The 19,270-nt window shown below is 36.7% G+C and overlaps 1 protein-coding gene across 1 annotated transcript in view; it reads left to right on the top strand.

Moving 5' to 3' along the window:
• The window catches only part of LOC150093419 (G protein-coupled receptor 161B-like), an 87,230-nt gene that overhangs the window by 12,266 nt on the left and 55,694 nt on the right, over nt 1-19,270 (top strand). The window lies entirely within an intron of this gene.

Genomic DNA, 19,270 nt, shown 5'->3' with positions numbered 1-19,270 from the left:
TGGTGTCAATGGGGCATTATATCAAGCAATACTTAGTTTTTATTTGAGTTGTAAGTCAGCAGTTAGAATTGAAGAAAGTACAGGAAGATGGTTTAATGTTAAATCTGGTGTGAGACAAGGATGTACATTATCCTTCTGTTATTCATTATCTATATGGATCACATTATGAAGGAAAGTGGTATTAAACATGATATCAAAATTGGAGATGTTAATGTCGGCTCTTTGCTTTATGCGGATGATGTTATACTTCTAAATAAATCCGCTAAAAGTCTGCAAGATTTTCTGACTAAATTGAATAACTGTTGTAATAGATATTGTATGAAGGTCAGCAATAAAAAGGCAAAGACAATGAAAATAGGCAGAATCATTGAAAATGTCAACTGTGTTATTGTGAATGGAGAACCTGTGGAACAAGTAAAACATTTCAGCTACTTAGGCACGATTTTTAGTGAAGATGGTAAATTCAATATAGAAATAGACAACAGAATCAGCAAAGCTGCTATGGTGAGAAGTCAATTGAATAAATTCATATGGAATAAGGGAGAAATTAGTCATCATCATCATCATCATCATCAAATTCCTGCCATGTACCCTCAAGGGGTGTACAGGATATGACAGTACTACATGAAAAAATTACATCATTACTAACTTCCTATCTACAATTTTCCTCCAAATCAGTCTGTTACTTGTCAAGACTCCAACATTATCAGATCTTATATTTCTATCGTCTAAGGCACTTTGTACCGTATCAGTCCACCTATATCTTGGTCTTCCTCTGGGTCGTTTTCCTGCCAACCTGGCAGAGAACACTTGTTTTGCTAATCTTTCCTCTCCCATTCTATTTAAGTGACCATACCATCTGAGATTAGCTCTGCTAACGCATTCCTGGATGCTGACAATGTCAAGTTCTTTCCTAATATCCTCATTTTTAATATGATATTGCCATTGATGCCATCTGTTCACGCCTCTAATCTTTCTCAGGGCTCTCATATCTGCGGTCTCTAGTCTTTGGTCAAGTGTTTTACTTCTGACCCAGCTCTCAGATCCATAAGTTAAAATTGGTTTGAACACAGTCTTGTATACAGCTAATTTAGTGTTCCGACTAATTTCTTTCTTATTCCACATGAATTTATTCAATTGACTTCCCACGATACCAGCTTTGCTGATTCTGTTGTCTATTTCTATATTTAGTTTACCATCTTCAGTAAAAATTGTGCCTAAGTAGCTGAAATGTTTTACTTGTTCCACAGGTTCTCCATTCACAACACAGTTGACATTTTCAATGATTCTGCCTATTTTCATTGTCTTTGTCTTTTTATTGCTGACCTTCATACCATATCTATTACAACAGCTATTCAATTTAGTCAGAGAATCTTGCAGACTTGTAGCGGATTTATTTAGAAGTATAACATCATCCGCATAAAGCAAAGAGCTGAAAGAAATTAGTCGGAACACTGAATTAGCTGTATACAAGACAGTGTTCAAACCAGTTTTAACTTATGGATCTGAGAGCTGGGTCAGAAGTAAAACACTTGACCAAAGACTAGAGACTGCAGATATGAGAGTCCTGAGAAAGATTAGAGGCGTGAACAGATGACATCAATGACAACATCATATTGAAAACGAGGATATTAGGAAAGAACTTGACATTGTCAGTATCCAGGAATGCATTAGCAGAGCTAATCTCAGGTGGTATGGTCACTTAAATAGAATGGGAGAGGAAGGATTAGCAAAACAAGTGTTCTCTGCCAGGTTTGCAGCAAAACGACCCAGAGGAAGACCAAGATATAGGTGGATTTATACGGTACAAAGTGCCTTAGATGATAGAAATATAAGATCTGATAATGTTGGAGTCTTGATAAGTAACAGACTGATTTGGAGGAAAATTGTAGATAGGTAGTTAGTAATGATGTAATTTTTTTCATGTAGTACTATCATATCCTGTACACTCGTTGAGGGTGCATGGCAGGAATTTGATGATAATGACTAATAAAATATTCTGAAAACTTTATTTTAGAAGTATAGAAAGGATTTAGAAAAGGACAATCATGTATAGACCTTGCCTTTTGCTTAAAATTGATAATAGAAAAAAAAAAAGAGAGAATATAATTTAGAAACACATATTACATTTATTGACTTTGAAAAAGCATTCAAAAAAGTTAAAAGAAGCATTTTATTTAGCATATTAAAAGAAAGTCATACCAAATAATATCCTAAAAGCTATAATGAGTATATATGAAAATAATCAAATACAAATAAGATTAAATCATGAGCTATCGTATACGAGAGAGATATACCAAGGAGTCTGACAGAGGTGTCCCCTTTCAGCCACTCTTTTTAATATTTATCTGAAGGAAATAATAATAAAATGGAATAAAACCTTCCATCAAGGTATTAAACTTTCTCCTACTGTGAACTTAATCACTCCCCTTTTTTTGACAATGACCAAATAATAATTACAGATTCTGAAGACAACTTACAGAGAGCTATTTTAAATCTAAATGAGATAGCTAAAGATTATGGAATGATAATATGATGCCTTTAAAGGACAAGATCCAGTAAGAACTAAAATAGTAGTAGATAACAAAATTTTAGAACAGGTGAATTCATTTAACTACTTAGGATGTATGATTACATATGAAAATGAAAAAGATATAAACTTAAAAATTGTAAAATATTTAAAAATAACAGGTGTAATTAACTCTATATTTAAACCAAACCTAGTACAAAAACAAAACAAACTAAAAGCATACAATACATTAGCCTTACATCCTATTGTATGGAAGTGAAATCTGGACAATAAAAAAAAAAAAAAAAAAAAAAAAAAGATTAATGACAGCTGAAATGAAGTTTATGAGAAAAAAACTGCAAAGTACAGATATCCCTCGATGTTACCATGTATATCAAAATCGCGTTAATCAAGTCTAATAATCAATGGTAAAAATTACAATTCGTCCATGATCAATTACTCTATTAACAATTCGTTTTATATGGTACTCTTTTAGGAAAGATAAAAAATGAATGCAAAGTAAATGTTTAATAAATACTTGTACCTACATTATTTACTGCAATTTTTTTTATCAAAAGAAGTTATCAAGAGTCGTTTGAACAGTTTTAGTTTTTTTCTTATCGACGTAAATTCTACGAAGTAAAATGACTCTCAAGACCTCGGCAAACAAGCAATGAAACATAAAGAAAAAACACTGCAAATATAATACATGATGGCACAAATTAAGTGGATATTGAATTCAACATTATTTCATAGCCAAATATAGAAACTAAAAGTTTTGGCAGATGCTAGCATAAGCAACCTTATGGGCAACTCGTAGTAAAGGTGGAGTAAGCTCCAGATCACTTTCCTTAGTATTTTCCATAATGTAACGCACATCACCTAGAGCACGTCCAAAAATACGATGACTTTGTTCAAAAATTGTAATGTGAGGGAGTTTGTCCAATGTGATGTGTGTGGGATGTATGCATTCCCAAAGGAGGCTGGAGTTTGAATGGAAAGTGATAGTGGTGGGAGAATGTGCAGAAATTGTAAGCAAAGTGAGGAATTGAAGTATGTTTCAGGTCGTGAGATAGTTATGGTTGAAGAAAGCCAGAATGTGAGTGAAAATAGTGGCTTGATAGGGAATTGCGATGTTGTACAAGATGGCAATGAGAGCGGTGATCAAAGAGAGAGTGAAAGCAACTATACAGGCTGAGAAAATGGTTTAAATGATGAAAAAAATGAGGAAATATTTGTAGGGAGTGAGATCGCTTGGTTGCACGCAGTGATACACAGTGTGCAGCGGCAGTTGGAGCACCTGCAAAACTTTTTCCAGAGTGCCTCGGCTAATGGAAATAAACAAGTGTTTGAAAGGAAAAATAAGCGTACGAGTGGGGGAGTTTCTGAAATGAAGGAAAGAGTGTTGTATGATGACTCGTTATTAAGAGGAGTGATAGATGGGAGTTTAACTAAATTGTACTTACCAGGTGCGAAATTTAAGGATGTGAGAGTATTAGAGCGCAAAAATAGAGGGTGAAAGAATTGATAGTTGTGGTGGGTATGAATAAATTGAAAGGAGATAAATTTTTTATGAGAGAGGACTTGAAAGTGTTGTTAAAGGTAGTGAAAGAAAAGAGTGACAGAGTTAGGATGGTGAGTCTGTTGCCGCAGTACGACAGAGAAGAGTTTAGGACGGAGTTTAGGCCATAATCGCAAATGACATTATGCACAGGTTATGCAGACGGTGTGTGTCTGGAATGAGTTTGATGGGCAAAAGGATTTATACAAGATGGATGGGCGGCATTTGAATGGATTTAGTGTGCGGAGACTGGAAAACGTGTTGCTGAATGAAGTGAAAATGGATGTGCAGAACCAGGGAAACTACAACTACCAAGGAGGCAGGGGGAAGTGGATATGCAGACATCAGTGAGACAGTTGAGTGTAAGAATTTACATAATGTACCTGAGCCAGTACTAAGGACGAGAAATCGGAATGGGATAGTTAGAATAAAGCATCAAGATAGGGGTGGGACAAAGGGACCTCTGCATTTCATGTATACTATTGCCATGAGTATTAGGAACAAGAAGGAAGAATTTTTGGCCTTGATTGGCTCTTCCTGGCCACAGGTTATTGGCATTAGTGAAACATGGCTGACGGAAGAAGATATAGTTAGTGGGATAGAATGTGTAGGTTATAGTGTGTTTAGGAGGGACAGAGAGAATAAAATGGGATGAGGGGTATTATTGATGATAGCTGATGAACTGCAGCCAAGGAGAATTGAAGTTGTATCGCAGGATAGTGAAAGGAGCTCATTTGAGGCTATTTGGTGTGAGATTGACACTGGCAAAATAAAATATACAGTTGGGTGCTGCTATAGACCAGGTGATGGAATAGATGGTGGAGATAGTATGCATAGGGAAATTGAAATGAGTGGAAGGAGGGTAATTATTATGGGGGATTTCAACTATGGTAACATTGATTGGAAGGAGGAGAGGACACATGTGAGGAAGGAAATGGATTTTATTCAATTATTAAGGGATAACTATCTGAGACAGCATGTAATTGAAAATACTAGGGGTGTAAGAGTGCTTGACTTGGTAATAGCATCTGAGAATTTCACTGTAATGAATATGACCATGTTGCCACCTATTGGTGAGAGTGATCATAAGGTCTTGACCTGTGAGGTGGCTAAAGGTGTGGAATTTTTGATTAAGACAGGGTATATGTGGAATTACCGTGATGGCAAGTATGACAAGCTTAGGAGATTGCTTGGTTCAGTGCCATGGCATGTACAACTGCAAGAGCTGGATGTCGATAGAGCATGGGAAGTAGTCAAGGAGCATTTGCAGGAGGTTATGGCTGATTGCATACTTAAAGTCCGAATAGTAAAGCAAGTAGGGGTTAAATGGATGAATAACACCATTAAGCTTGAGCTGCTAAAAAAGAAACAACTGTGGAGGGAATTTAAAGAGAAAGGTGACCTGCAGGCACATGAACGGTATAAAGCGCATGCCAGAAGGGTAACGAGTGTGGTAAAAAAAAGCAAAAGTGGATTATGAAAGGTAACTAGCTATGCAAGCTAAAGAGAATCCCAAACAGTTCTTTCAATATGCTGCAAGCAAAAAAAAAAAAAAAAATTGTACACGGCAGAATGATTTTAAGGAATGACTATGGTAAGGAGGTCACTGAATCAGTTGATATAGTGGAATTACTGAGCGAGCACTTTGCAAGAGTATATCATCCAGGTAGTGACATTGAAACAATGAAGGAATCATTAGTTTATACGGGAATAGTGATGAATGAAGTGGAGGTGAATAGTCTATTATAGAACATTAATGTGAATACATCTGTGGGATTGATTGTATACCGGCACGGGTCTTACGTGAAGCGGCTAAAGAATTATCAGTGCCCTTGACCATGTTGTTTAATCTGAGTCTCAGGTCTGGTTTAGTCTCAAAGGTGTGGAAAGAGGGGAAAATAGTTCCACTGCATAAAGGAGGATCCAAGACTACTGTTGCAAATTACCGACCGATCAGCATATCAGGAGTCGTTGTCAGGGTCTTGGAGAAAGTAGTCAAGGGAAAAATACAGGAATGAATTGACGAAGATGAGATACTGTATGGGAGACAGCATGGCTTTGTGAAGGGTAGATCATGCCTCAGTAACTTGCTCAAGTTTTATAACACAGTGACGGCTGAACTGGATAAGGGTAATGGGTTTACAGTTATACTGCTGGACCTGGCTAAGGCATCTGACAGGATACCACATGGAATTCTAATCTGTAAACTACGACATATGGGAATGGATATAGGGTTAGTAAGATGGATAGGTTGGGTGGTTGATGGAGAGATATCAAAGAGTTGTTTATTCAGGAGTAGAGTCCAAAAGACGGCCTATGACTAGTGGTGTGCCGCAGGTTTCTGTTCTTGGACCACTGCTGTTTAATTTGTTCATTAACGATATAGGGAAGGATCTAAGAGGAATGATTCATTCGTTAGCTGATGATGCAAAGTTAAGTAGAGCAGTAGTGAATGCACAAGATGTCAAAATCTTGCAGGAAGACTTGGATAGATTGCAGTTCTGGGCTAAGGAGAATGGATGTCAATTTAATATGACAAAATGTAATGTTATGCAATTTGGGGTGAAAAGATTAGCAGCAGTATACCACATTGGTGGAACTGTACTCCAGGAGATTGATGAGGCCAGGGACTTGGGAGTGTTGGTGGATAGGGAGATGAAGTTTAGGGGACACGTTGCAAGAGTGGCTAAATCAGCTCATCAACTCATTTCATTGTCGAAAAATACTTTGACGAGCAGAGACAAGCAAGTTATTGTACCTCTGTACCAAGCCTTGATAAGACCTCATCTCGACTACTGTGCCAGATTTGGTCACCTCGGTTCCTTCTTGATGGGGAGGAGGTGGGTTGCAGAAATTAGTTGATAGGCAGAAAGGGAGAGATATGATTGAGACATTCAAATTGCTAAAGGGTTTCTATGGGATTAATTCAGAGGATATTTTTGAGATCAGGACTGGTGGTGGGAGAACTAGGGGACACCTATTGAAGCTGGGCAAGAGTGTGGTTAGCGCAAAGGTGTCAGAGCTGGGTTCTTTACTTTTAGAGTGGTAAATGAGTGGAATAAGCTGCCAGAGTCTGTTGTGGGTGCTATGACGGTGAGTGAGTTCAAGGCAAGGTATGATAGATACTGTGAGAATGTCGTATAGTTGTGTGGACATGATGTTTAGGGTGTCCCTCGATGAGTCTAAGGACTCCCTGGAGTCGCCCGTAATAATAATTTCAGTATTACATGATGGTTTATTTATTTTCAGTTACAATCTAGAAATTGTTGAACAAAGAATAAAAAAAAAAAAAAAAAACTAAACAATACTATACTAACATCGGAGGTCGTGGAATCTCTCAGATACAATTTACTGTCAAATATCACAAACCTTTACATAACATGTGTTAAACCAAACTGAAAGCAAAAAACAGTGCGGAATATCACTCATAACATATGAATGCACAGCTACTCATGACCTCCAAGCTATACGCTGCCTTGTGTAAGAATATTTATATTAAACATTTTGCACGTATCTGTCAGATCAGCCGCGAGCTCCACAGGGTTAAAGGTGCGTTAATCATAACTCTTGATGCGTATATCAAGGGATTGTTGCAATTAATTTTGGCACATTAATCAAATCCTGCGTTAAGCAAGGGATACCTGTATACTCTGTTTGATCACAAAAGAAACAAAGAAATTATGAAAGAATTAAACCAGGAATCAGTAATAGAAAAAATAAGATATAAACACAAATGGATGGAACACGTTGAAAGAATGAAAACAGAAAGATTACCAAAACAAGCCTTAAATTACAAACCGTTAGGAAAAAGAAAACCAAGACATCGTCTTATGAGATTCCACGCTGACCTCTAAAGCCGGAACAGGCCACTCTAGGCCTAAATCCGTGATAGGCATGATGATGGTACTGCTTCAGTAATTTATTTACATTTTATAATAAGGTGACAGCAGAATTAGAGTAAGGAAATGGTTACAGCATGATACTGCTGGACTTTGCAAAAGCATTTGACAGAATAATGCATGGAAAACTATTACATAAGTTGGAGCAAATGGGAATGATATGAGGCTGGTGGCATGGATAGGGAAGGGTGACAAACATCAGAGGGTGGTGTATGGTGGAGTGGAATCCAAGGCATATGAGGGTGACTAGTGGAGTGCCCATGGCTCTGTACTGGAACTGCTACTCTTTAATTTGAACATTAATGATATAGCGGAAGATTTGAAGGTGGATATTCAATTGTTTATCAATGATGCAAAACTAGTGAGGACAGTGGTTGATAAAGGTGATGTAGATATCTTACAGGATGATTTAAATAAATTGGCAATGTGGGCATAGAACAATGGTTGTCAATTTCAATGTTGTAAAATATAAGGCATTTTGGGATGAAAAGATTACTTCATATTATATCACTGGTACTAGTTTACAAGAAGTTGATCAGACTAGGGATCTGTGGATGATGGTGGAAATTTAAAATTCAGAGGACATATTGCAAGAGCTGGCAAAATAGCTCAGAGCATTACTTGGATGCTGAAGAACCATTCACAAACAAACATAGGGAGGTTATTATCCCTCTTTATAAGGTTATGATTCAACCACATGTTGACTACTGTGCACAGATTTTGGTCACCTGTGTTTCTTGGGGATTGGAAGGTAGTGGAGAGGATTTAGAGACAATTGACCAAGCTGGTGAGAGGTTTGGGAGAATGTTCCCTATGAGGATAGATTGGGGGTGTGTAGGTTGCAGATTAGCTGACAAGTGGGAGTAGAGGGAAAACGTGGGGGGGGCACACTTGGAAGTTGTCTAAGAGTCTGCTGACTATGGTCTTTACTTGGAGAGTTGTAGATGAGTGTAGTAGATTTCCAGAGGTCATTGTGAGCATCCCAACAGTGAATAGGTTTAAGGAGATGAATGATAGGTATTGTGTTAATGGATAGAGTACGTCTCTCACGATGAGTCTTTGGACTCCATGAAGTACACATATAAATAATAATACTTATTAGTTGATGAAATAGCATGATTTTGTTCATCAGAGCAAGCTTCCTTGCCCTGATGAACAGAGTTTGGTACAGAATTATGAACAGCGCCATTTCACTAGAATTCCTCCTTGTTGCTTCTATTCTTGTAAGGTTTTGGTGCTGTTTTACTATACCACTTTAATATGTCAGTATTCCAACAAAATAACAGGAAATTTACCAAATCTTATAAGTGCACAACAATCAGATGTAACATAATATAAAAAAAAACTAATTATTCTGGGGGGATCAGTAAAACAAATAAAAATCACCAATTTCACAGGAATGTTAAATAAACTGATCTTTCAGTATAAGGAAACCTAAGGGCTTCTACTATATTGATTTAAACAGAATTTCTTTTCCATAAAAATAAAGAGCTGAGATTAATATGTGAATTTTGATATTTGGTTTCATACCACTTTCCTTGAGCCTGTGTAGCTCAGTGAATGTGGCGTTTGCCAACCACCGCGCTTGGCCGCACGAAGGAAGACTTGGTTTCGAGTCTAGTCGGCGGCTAGAGGAAATTTTTCTAAGCCTTTTTTCGACCGGTTCCCGAGTTAGTCGATCTCTGGCACGGGCAAGCAGGTTTTTCCTCCCGGAAACTCGGGTTTTTCGTCCTGTAAACTCAAGAAAATCGACCATAGAACCCGCATTATTTCAGACATTAAATATATTGTGATAGGGTTAGGGACCATGAGATGGCGGCACATTTGAGCTGCCTCTCTTCACTGTGTACCGCTTAATTAGTGATAGCCTTGGGCCATCTATCTCTGATTGGTACCAGTGGAGATTGAACTGCCCACTCAGTCTCCAAAAGTTAGATAGGGCTAAATGGCCTCGCCTACTCCCCGTATACGGGAATAAAAAGGCGTTAGCTGATTTTTTTTTTTTTTTTTTTTTTACCACTTTCCTTTCTAATGCGATCCATATATGAGAGTAGTCTGAAAAGTTCTTGGCCTAACAATGAAAAAACGAATTTATAATTTCAAAATTATTTTTATTTTTCAACATAATCTCCCTTAAGACTAATACATTTATTCCGTGATGCTCCAGTGCCATTATCCCATCCCTGTAGTGGTTCTCAGTAAGATCTGCAAAATACCCCTCTAAAGCTGCAATCACCTTTTAATTCGAAGAAAAACGTTGACCAGTGAGGAAGAGTTATTTTGGGAAGAGATAGCAGTCAGAGGAAGCCAAATCTGGGGAATAAGGGGGATATTTGAACAATTCATAGTGCAGATCCCTTAATTTTCCCATTGCCAAAACACCTTTGTGGGCACGTTCATTGTTCTGATGAAAGATGGTTTTTTTCTTCTTCAGACCAGGTCTTTTCTCACAATTTTTTTCTTTTAATCGTTAAAAGATCGGAATAATATTCCCCGGTTATTGTTTTACCCTTTTCACGATAATTAATACACAAAATGCCTTTAGCATACCAAAACACAGATGCCGTGACCATTCCTCTGATGGAACTGACTTTGTCTTCTTTGGCGCTGAAAACTGGCTTCTGTCCATTGTTTGGATTCTGGTGTGTAATGGTGAATCCAAGTTTCATCTATAGTAATAATCGATGCACAAAATCAGTTTTATTCTTGCTAAAACGCTCCAAGTACCATTCAGATATTTTCATGCGAGTGTGTTTTTGATCTGCTGCGAGCAAGTACGGCACCCATCTTGCACTAAGCTTTTTTGTTTGCAATTCTTCATGCAAAATATATCCTTCATGTTCTTTTGAAATGCCTATAGTTTCAGAAATTTCATGCAGTTTGACTCATCGGTCATCCAATAACATTTCGTGCACTTGATCAATGATTTCTGTGTTGCTACACTTTTTGGACATCCTTCGTGTGGATCATCTTCAAAGGTTGGTACGGCCACATTTCAACTTGGAAGCCCATTTCTTAATTGTTGAAAACAAAGAAGAGTGCCCATAAGCGTTTATGAACATTGAATGAATTTCTTTTGGCGTTAAACCTTCTTTTACAAAGAATTTTGGTAAACACTTTTTCTTCAGACGGCTGTATTAAAAAAATTACTTGATAGAATGACTTGCAATTTCACATGGATGCTTATGACAGATGTACCAACTTGGAAAAAAAAAAAAAATCTTGCCGATAGTGTTGCCATCTATGGTCGAGGCTGAGAACTTTTCAGACCACCCTCGTAAATTATGAATTACACAAGATGGTGTGCATTTTCTCACACTGTCCTTTCCATTATAGTTAAACGGTGATTGGCATTCATTATTAAAAAATTACGAACAACTGCTGTGTTATACTAAAATTTCAGTTTAATATAAATCAAAATACTCACCCGATATTTTGACCTTCATATCAAGGTCTGAAGTATACACACATATATACAAAGAAACGAGCTATGTTACAATCTACATAATATGCTAAAGTCATGGTAAGTTGTCACTGTTAAGACTACTGGCCTGACCTCTGGAAAAAAAAAAAAATGATAGAGGTGGCCATTTGTCTTTTGTATATGGTAGATGTAGATGGTACCATCTACAAAAGACAAACGGTCACCTCTATCATTAGCTGGTGTTTACCAGATACCTTGTGAATGTAATTTGACATATTATTATTATTATTATTATTATTATTATTATTCCTGATACCTCCAAGGAGTCCGAAGACTCATCGCGGGAGGACATCTTCAACTGTCTCTACACCTTACCTCTACTACGAATCAACGCCATCTACCGCCCACCTCCAACACCACCACAACTAGTAATTTTTGTCTGTAAATTGCGTGTGTTCTGAAGGGCCGATTTGTATGTATGCGGGATGAAAAACCCGAGTTTCCGGGAGAAAAAACCCTGCTACCTCCGTATGAGATCGGCTAACTCACCATCGATTGAAATCGACCAGATAAAGATTCCTCCCGTCGCGACGAGAATCGAACTTAGGCCTATTCCAATCGAAGGGCGCAATGTACCGTCGTTCTTCCAATTGCGCTACGGAGGCGCTATACTTTGGACATACTTTGGACAAATGGGCAATTCTGTGGAAAAAAGAATTAATGAACATCAATATTGTATTGAATACATGAAACCTCAAAAGTCAGGTCTGGCACAACATAGTATTGACACTAAACACAGTATCCAGTGGGATGAAGCTCATCTTCTCCATAAAAGCAGTTTTAAATAGGAAGCCCATTTACATTGGCGAAACCTGAATCGGAACAATTGTCTCTCTCTCTCCCCCAAAAGTTTGTGAGATTCTCATTTTATGTAAACATCAAAAATAGTTTTATTATTATTTAATAATATATTCATTTCTAGCATGCAGCAACCATTTTTAATTGGTAAACCGATTGTTGTATGTACCTTGTATTCTCACTTCTTTGATTTGCTTGTTTCTATGCACTGATGATATGTTATTTTCAGTACAAAACATCTGTACTTTAATTTCGTTAATTACTCTGGTTATTGTGTAATTTGTTGTTTATAGTTATGCCACAGGTACTTTTAAAGAATCCCTGATATGTTTCACAATATCATTAAATATAGATATCAGGATAGATTCAAGATGAGATGGATAGTCATTCATCACATGCCTCTCTTGCTGAATCAGTCACTGTTTACTTCTGGGTCTGCCAGTGAGTCTCCAAGGTTTGATTGTTTTCAAACTCATTCATTTTTTTCTTCATTAATATTTGTATAGTTGAATTTACAGTTCACATCTGAAAGTTGCTCAACTTTCATTATTTTTAAAATTTCTTGCATTTATTTCTTTTCTGTATGATATTTATTTTTATTCTGCTCAAAACTAAGTGGTTGGCTGCTTCCTATTTCAAATACCCTCTATACTGTTGTATCCTGGACTAGCACAAAGATGTTTTTTTGATGTTGTATCCTGGACTAGCACAAAGATGTGCTTTTAATAATAAGTGATACTTTCTTCTTTTTCATGCCTTTTCTCCATCTGAATTTATGCGCATCTTTATCTTGGAATATGCTATTAGTAATGACTACTCCACTCCATATCCTGAACAGAAATGCAGCGGATACATGGCCTTTTCTTCAAAATTTTTCCCAAACATTTCTGTTTGATATTCATTTTCTGCTGTGCCTGTTTAGATCTTCAAGGATGAACTTTTCTTTTTTCTTCATGTGAGTTGCATTCTCTAATAACTCAAAAAAAAAAAAAAAAAAAAAATTCTTCCACTTTCTTTAACAGAGCCTTCTATTGGGCCATATCCTCCACAAATCTCATTGTTCAATACACCATTTTGATGTTTGCTTGCATCACTACTTGAAATTGCCTACTATTCAAGAAGATGATCTTCATGTTAAGTTTTGATTACTATAGTTACTGTTTCCTTTCCTTGATCATTATTGCCTTAAAGTAAAATTTGTATTTGTTATTTAGAAGAATCGTAGCCTTTTTTTTTTTTCGTCGTTTTTCTCTTGGTAACACCAGTCATATTGACATGGTATTTTTCTAAGTCAATCTGCGATCCAACATCCCCTTATTCACCAGATTTGGCTCCCACAAACTTTTTCCTTTTCCCAAAGATGAAGTGTCCCTTGAAAGTGGAGTGCTGCAGCAACATTGAGGACATGACATCCAACATAGTGTGACCCAGATACTGAAGGAGGTTCCCCGTTCAGGACTTCCAACATGCATTGTAACACCTGTACAAGAGAAGTGAACGTTGTTTGGAGTTGGAGAGAGATTATTTTGAATCTGTGTAATTTACAATTCCAAATATACTTCTTTGTTTTGATATAATGTTTGTTGTCTCATTACTTAGCAGGTATACTGTGTACTTACATTTTGTTATTATTATTAGACCAGTTAAGGACTCATCAAGTGAGGTCATATGTCACCCACACCAACTGTAATACTTTTGCTTAAACTTATTCACACTTAAATGCACTGACTACAACAGTCAAGCTGTTTTAACTCTCTCACAGTTCTGTGAGAGAAAAATCTAGCTCTCACCCCTTTATTAACTTCACATAGACTTAACTTCCAAGGATGCCTTCTCCTCACCTTCCATATAATGAAAAAATTTATCAACTGATATTCTATAATGCCCTTTCAAAAGTTTATAGACCTCTATCATATTGTCCCACTTTCTTCTCTCTACCAGTGTCTGCAGCCCAAATACTCTCAATCTGCCCTCGTAATCTATATTCCATAATCCTGATATCTTTGTAACTCTTTGCGCCCTTTCCACAGCTTCCTTATCTCTTTGGAATCCAGGAGACCAAATCTGCACACAGTATTCCAGGTGCAATTATATTAAGGCCTTGTAAAGAGGCAAAATGGCTTTCATATCTTTATATGTTGATGTTAAATGTCATTTTAACATTGCAATTATCCTCTGGATTGTATTTGTAATTTTTACTATGTGACCCTTGAACTTCAAATTCCTCTGCACCATAGCTCCAAGATCTCTAGTCTCGTCAGTTACGTGGAGTGACACTCCAAGCACAACCTTACCCATATAATATGCTGTCGGATATCTCAACACACAGTGCATGATTTACATTTACTAACATTGAATCGATAGCCATTATTATTGCCCACACTTTCAGCCTATTCAAATCATTCTGTAAATTCTATATATCAATAGCATCTCTTATTGTCCTGCCTATCTTTGCATCATCAGCAAATGATTGAAGATCTGTCAGGCACTTTCCAATTTCATTGATATATAGATAGATAAAACAATGATGGTTCAAGGACTAATTGACTGATTCCCAGGGCACACTACTGGTCACCTTAAATCTAGCTGATTCACCCCCCCCCCCTGCCCACACACACACATACACACAAACAGATACATACCATTATCTGATACCTCTCCATCAGCAACCTGTTTATCCAAGCAAATAGTTTCCATTCCAATTCCATATTCTCCAGTTTATGCAACAGCCTTTCATGTAGTATCTTATCGGATGTTTTAGAAAAAGTCTACCAGTCATTAAACGATATATTACATGATAACCGCAGTAATTAATTTTAATGAAATGAAAGTACAGATATTTTGTACTGAAAATAACAGTACATCATCAATGCATAGAAACAAGAAAATTTGATTTGCTTGTTTCTATTCACTGATGATGTACTGTTATTTTCTGTACTGTTATGAAATATTGTAACTTTCATTTCATTAAAGTTAATTACTGTGGTTATCATGTAATTTATTGTTTATAGTCATGCCACGGGTAACTTTTAAAGATTAGACAACAGTGCCATTGTGTTATCCATTTTCTCTATCCAACTCAGCAGTAATTATTTTAAAATATGAGTAAATTGCTCAGGCATGACTTCCCTTCAGTAAACCATGTGCTGAAAAAGTATAGCTTCTTTGAAAATTCTCTAAAATCTTTACAATAACTACAGAGATATTGATAGGTCTCCATAATTAAACATATCAGTCTTTGTATCACCCTTGTGCAACGGGATTATCATTCATTCTTTCCATTAGCTCAGAATCTTTCCTGAGCTAAGACTCAAATTATACAAGCATGTCAAGGGTCTAGCCAGTTCAGTTGAACATACATGCTGATACCCCATCTGTCCCTATTGCCAGATTCTCACCCAGGTTATGCAACAGCTCTAGAACCTCCTTCTCATTCACTTCTATCTCTTCATCCAGTGTAGTGTTAGTGTTGTGCATGCTATGTTATAAGCAATAGGTTGATAGATCTTGGCAAAGTGAGCACTCATATCTGTTGATATGAACTATTGCATCTGCTTCTGATACAAGGTTATCATCTGCATTCATTCTTTTTTTTTACTTGCAACAAAATGATAAAATTCTTTAGATGGAGTTCGATACTAGATTGGTGATTTGAATAGATGATTGGCTGTCAGGTATCAGCAAGGTGTATGTGTGTTGGGGTTTCTATCCCAAAAGAGAAAAATCACTAGTGGTGTAGTGCAGTGGTCTGTTTTGGCACCATTGTTGTTTAACTTGTATATTAATGATATTGGGATGGGTGTAACTGAAGGTATGTAACACTTTGCCAATGATACAAAATTGGGAAGAACAATGAGGAGTCTAGAGAAGTAGCCTTACAAGAGGATTTGAAATGGACTGTATGAGTTGGCAAGTGAGTGGAACTACCATTTCAGTGTAGCAAAGAGTAAGGTTCTGAAATTTGAATGAGATGCAAAGTGAAATTTGTGGAGAAAATTTGAAGGGAGATGAAAGATCTGGAAGATTAGATTTTGTGGTCACATTGCTTAAGTTGCAAAGACATCACATCGGATTATGCAATGATGAGAAGAGCCTTGATATATAGAAGTAAAGAGGTTATGGTTCCATTGTATAAGGCCTTTATCAGACTACATATGAAGGTCTTTATCAGACAGTAACTAAATTTGTGTGCAAATTTAGTTACTTGATTTTCATAGAGAAGGGTCCTGAGAAGATTGTCAAAGTTCTGGTTTGTAGAATGTGGGATATGAAGGCAGATGGAAGAAATGCATTTGCAGTCTTATAAATAGGAGAGTTGGAGTATGATTTATACTATAAGTTGGTAATCTCTTCCACATTAACTCAGTGAGAGGTTAATGTAGAAGAGATTTTTTTTTTCCCCCATAGAATGGAGGGAGATGTTGTAGAACAAGTGACCATCTCTAGATATTGTATAAGGAAGGTGTGAGCAAGGTGATGATAGCAGTTTCTTTTGCATGGAAAGTAGTTAGTAGTGGAATGTATTATGTAAGTGCAGAACTGTTGAATGAATTTAAGGCATAGTTTGATAAGCTTTGTGCTTGATATTGGTGACCTCCCACAATAAATCTTTTCCATGAAAATCTGATATTAATGAATGGTCAGCTTTGGCGTCTCCTCCTTATTTACAAATGTCCCACTCAAGGAAACTTTAGAGCTAATCCAAGCTAAATTTTCTCCCAGTATCTCAGCCCTATTTCAGTTCACAATGAACTCAGACTATTTCATTTGGCACGGAAAATTCTACAAACAAATAGATGGGACAGCCATGGGTTCACCACTCTCCCCACCCTTGGCCAATTTCTTTATGGAGACCTTTGAAGAAAAAGCCGTAGCTTCTGCCCCACAAAAACCAACCATATGGCCTCGCTACATTGATGATGTGTTTGCTATTTGGCCACATGGCTCGGAAACACTTCTCTCCTCCTTAACGCACTTAAACAACCAACACCCCCAGAATCAGGTTCACCCTGGAAAAATAAGAAAACAACAGCCTCCCTTTCCTAGACACACTAGTCACCTGCCAGCCTGATGGAACCTTGGTTTTCTCAGTTTATAGAAAACCCACCCATACAGGCAGGCAGGTACAATCCCCCCCCCCTCACAACAATATGGAGTGGTGAAAACACTATACAACAGGGCTAAACTAATCTGTTCTAACAACATGGCCCTAAACACTGAACTAAATCACATCCTCAACACTTTCTCAGCCAATGGAGACTAACCCCCCCCCCCAAAAAAAAAAAAAAAAATCCAAAACATATATATTGAAACCTCCAAACCACAATCCCCCGCTCTGCAACAAGGTTTACTCTAAATCCATCACCATTTCCTACATCTGAGGCACTTCGGAAAAAATAACCAAAATCTTAAAAAAAACATGACTTGACCTCCTGTTACAGACCACACAGAAAATTGGCATCCCTTATTTGCTCCACTAAAGAAACAAAGACCAACCATTTCCCCTAGATCTACCTGGTTTATACCAAGTAGATCTAGGGGAAGACAGTTTACAGCTGCAAGGAATCTTCCCTTGCAGCTGTAAACTTTCTTACTTTGGCCAAACAGGCAGGACAGCGAATATCAGAATTTCTGAACACAAGGACTACATCTGTTTTCACAAGTACAGCAATTCTGGTTTTACAGACCATGCTCTGGATACACGCCACAGAATATGGTGGAAGAAAGCTACAGTAATACACCGTAGCAAATACAAATTCGAAAGACTATTTATGGAATCAGCCTCAGCCCTAAGAAACTCTCCAAACCTCAAAAAATTTGGTTGTATGAGACTGCCCCAAATTTGGGAGGCTTACATCAGCAGACCTTCAGCCCAATGGCCAAGAACACCTACTTAGCCTGCTAGAGGGCACCATCAGGACTTTTAGAAGAACAATAGCTTCATCACTTCATTCTCAGTTACTGTGTTGTAGTGCCTACGTGGACATGCCTTTTTTTGTAAGTTCCTTTTGAAGATGGCAACGTGATGTTGCCGAAATATTGGAAATATTTATTAAAGTGTAATTTAATTTATATTTGTATCTATGTTGTCAATTCCTTAAGTGATTTAGTAATGATATTAATGTGTAGGATCCCAAGTGAAATATTATGTTTTTATTCTAACCCAAAGGCAATTGCCCTAATGGGAATTTAATGCAGTTTGTAACTAATACCACTTTCTTGATTTTCAGACATTTGCTTATAACCTTTGACTTGCAAGTTTTTAATATAGATTCCTGTCTAATAACTGAAAAGAACCAATATTTTGAAACTTCTCTAGTAGTGGAACCTTATAAATGTATTAATGAAAAGCAATTAGACTTGTTGCATTTAAAGTGAAAAATGATTTAAAACAAATCATTTAACTTAAAATTTTAGGATCTCAAATGAAACATACTTTCTATTGTAGCACAAGGCTGTTTTTTGAATTTCACACTTACATAAAGTTGAACATGTAGCACATTACTGCTCTTTCTGGACTAAGGGGGGGGTGGAGTCGAGATGTTCTGTGTTATACTGCATTATTAATATTTTGACCATTAGAAACATGGCAGTGTAGTACTTGTGATTTGTCATCTTTAATCTTTTGAGAAGATGCGAAGTGTAATCAGCTTGAAGGCTAAAGATTTGGTGAGTGGTATATGTATCCATCTTTTATAGCACATTATAAAATATGTTTATAGAGAAGGGTGTATAATCCTAGGTTTTACATTATATTTAATGTTATATTGTTATATTTTCATGATGTTATATTTAATATATAATTTTGTTCTCTATGCAATATTTTTAATGCCAATATTGTGCATATCCTGAGTTTTTAATTGATTATAGTGCTTTCTAACAGTGGTAAAAATTTCATTTTACCATGATGGATTATATATATATATATATATATATATATATATATATATATAGTACATTTAATTTAAAATTTATAAAAACAAGATACCTATTTAAAAAAAAAAAAAAAAAAAAAAAAA

The sequence above is a fragment of the Typopeltis vanoorti genome, chromosome 24 (genome assembly GCF_054136105.1).
Source record: "Typopeltis vanoorti isolate ZY-2024b chromosome 24, IOZ_Tvanoo_1.0, whole genome shotgun sequence".
NCBI lineage: Eukaryota > Metazoa > Arthropoda > Arachnida > Uropygi > Thelyphonidae > Typopeltis > Typopeltis vanoorti.
Note: the sequence above shows the minus strand (reverse complement) of the source record. Positions and strands in the feature narration are given on the sequence as shown.